This window comes from Lactuca saligna, chromosome 5 (genome assembly GCF_052625555.1).
Source record: "Lactuca saligna cultivar CGN05327 chromosome 5, ASM5262555v1, whole genome shotgun sequence".
In the NCBI taxonomy this organism is placed as follows: Eukaryota; Viridiplantae; Streptophyta; class Magnoliopsida; order Asterales; family Asteraceae; genus Lactuca; species Lactuca saligna.
In genome coordinates, this window is record NC_136421.1 from 39,919,085 (window position 1) to 39,922,309 (window position 3,225).

Consider the following 3,225-nt stretch of genomic DNA (forward strand, 5'->3'; position numbering starts at 1 on the left):
GGTTTTTCTAAAGATTTTCTTATTTTAGGTGACTTAATAGGATAATTTGCGTTGGAAAATGTCTGAATTACATCTTGCGTTATTCAAACATATACCAAAATTACATATCATATCTAATAAAAATTAGGTAATGTTAGAAAAAATTTACTAAAAAGTCATTGTGTTTAGGTATCAATTATATTTTTCAAAAAACAATAAATGTTTTTATTTTAATCATTTTTATGCGGTTAACATGTTATCTAACGTTCAAAATTTATATTTTTGGCAATTATTTTAAAATTTAATTTAAATTTGGACTAAATTTTACGTTTTTGGTTTAGATTTCAAAATTTATTATAAATTATGTCCAAAATTTACAATTTAGACCTATATTCCAAATTTTTGTTACAGATGTATCATAAATTTAATTTTTTACATTTTTTTTTTCAAAATTTTGTTTTGAATTTTGGAAATAAATTCATCATAAACATATTCGAAATCTAAACCAAAACTATAAATATTAGAGTAAATTTCTAATAAAATTTGAAATCCTCAACAGTTTTGGCAAAAGTGTAAATTTTAGAACGAATTTGTAATAAAATTTGAAAACTATGTCAAAAGTGTAAATATTTGACCAAATTTATAATAAGTTTTAAAATCTAGGTCAAGAGTGTAATTTTTAAAAGTTGGATTACTTGTTGACCGGTGAAAAGGTCGAAATGAATAATTTTCCGTTTTTGGGGAATTAATTAACTAAAAAAAATAAACTGTCAACAATACGACATATGCGTTTTGTATATGTCTGGATCCCACACGTACATGTCCTATGTTTTAAAATCGGTAAAACTCGACGGATATTAGCAAAGAAATGCTCTTTTCAACTCAGCAAAGAAATGCACTGAAGCCAATGTTTTAAACTCGGTAAAACTACACGGACATCAATGTTTTAAAATCCAACCAATATTTTTCAAAACAAACATCTCAATTGTTGAAATGTGCATATATCAAATCCCAATGTGTGTGTTTGTGTGTGTATATATATATATATATATATATATATATATATATATATATATATATATATATATATATATATATATATATATATATAGAGAGAGAGAGAGAGAGAGAGAGAGAGAGAGGGAGAGAGAGAGAGAGATCATAATAATAAACTAAATTAAATAAAGAAGAAAGTTTTACATATACGTAGCTGGTAAATGAGCAACAAGCCGTGCCGCCAACCCTTTTTAGATGGCAAAACTAATTTTTTTTAAAAACAACATCTATAAATCTTGGGGTTGTAACATTACTATGCATGACCTGTTGGACTCTATTGAGTAGCTCCACAGCTTCTGGCGCAAAGAAACCGAAAGTATAAAATAAAAAAAGGTATAAACGTATGTTAATTTTCCATGCACGCTTTCTCATGTTTTGCCACTTTGCTTGATGACGCTTTTAAATCATCTTGCCCCATAGTGAAAACCGCACTCCCCAAGCCCACAATAGGGGAAACTCTTGTTAGATCAACACATGCATGTTTCCCTCCAACCAAATCCAAATACTAAAACATCAGTTGGTCTAAGTGTTAATCTTTCTTCCAATCGGCTAGTCAGAAAGTTCACATGTGCCTCTTTTTTGGCAGAAACCCCAGCGCGCATAGATATGTCGACAATAACATTCCTAACCAGATGTGTAACACCCATAAAAATTAAGCCAATTTAAAACTATTTCAACCATTTAAACCCATTAAGTTGTTACAAAGTGTTTTCAAAAATAGTTTAGACATCAGAGTATCCCAGGAATCCAGATAAAAAAATGTGAGGAGGTGTACGATCACGCCTTCGCCTTCCCTCGATGATCTGAAGTACCTGAAACAAAATCCAAAATTGTAAGCCCGAAACTTAGTGAGCTCCATCAAAATACCCAAACACATAACAATATACACATAATCACAAACAACATAATATGGGTCCAATCAACCATCGGGATGGAATGGCAACACACTATGGGTGCAGTCAACTATCCGGATGGAATACTCTCACTACTAATCAAACATGTGCACCTATATCAGATAATCATATAATAGTGTACAAAGACAACATACTAGGGTCCAGTCATCCAAAGGATGGAATACCTTTAACTACTAATCAAGCATGTGTACATATAACAAACAACCACATAACAACCTACAGACAGTCAAACCGATCTACATATCTCTAATCATGGTAAACTCCTATCTACCTTGATACCAATCTAACTGATCTAACTAATAACAAGCAGGTTAACAATCCAAAAGGACGACCTTGGTGCCTTCGACCCTTGAGTATAGTCAGGAAGAGTCACCTTACAATGTCGAATATTAGTGATAAGTTCAAACTCCCGAATCACAACCACAGACTCCACTACCTATATCCACCATAGGACCAAGTCCATCAAATTCCTAAATTACCAGAATACCCTCGAGAGTCAAACTTGGTCAACCCTTGGTCAAATTCAAAGTCAATGGTCAAGGTTAACTGTCCATGTTGACCCAACTCGTTGAGTGTAGTCCAATAACTAGTCGAGTCCTTCCAGAACTTGAGAAATTGTGAAAATCCTGGTTGACTCTCCAAGTTTCCAGACAACTTGTCGAGTCCATGCGGTGTCCAAATGTCGGGAAAACCCTAACTAACTCGCCATGTCCATGCATAAACCAAAAACGACCAATCTTCATCTGACTCGTCGAGTTATCCATGCTACTCGTCAAGTCCCTTTAGTCCATTTCTCATTCAGACATTTTTAAGCTACCCCAAATCTCCAATTAGCATATCTAACCTCCTAGGGCAGGGTTTCCACGTAAACTTGCAAAGTTTACATACATGCAAGGTCCTAGATGCCATAACCAAGCTAAGGGAGAAGTTTTATGTAAGGGGAAGGCCATAACTTGCCAAAGACTGGAACTTTATGATTATAAGGGCTTAAAGGAGTCTATATATGAAGTTACAACTTCAAATCATGCCCAATACTTGAAATAACCCGCAACCAACTATAAAATGGCCCTAAACCTTTGCATGAAGAGATCTAACTAGAGAGAAGCCAATGTGACAACTTGTTACCTTCCAGATGATGCTAAGATGAAGTTGAAATCATATCCACAAGCTTCTCTTTGTTCCAAGCTCCTTAGACTTCAAGCTCTCTTCACAAACTCCACTTTCCAAGCTTCTTAGCACACAAAAATAGAGAGTAGATGCGTTTAGGGTTTTCTGA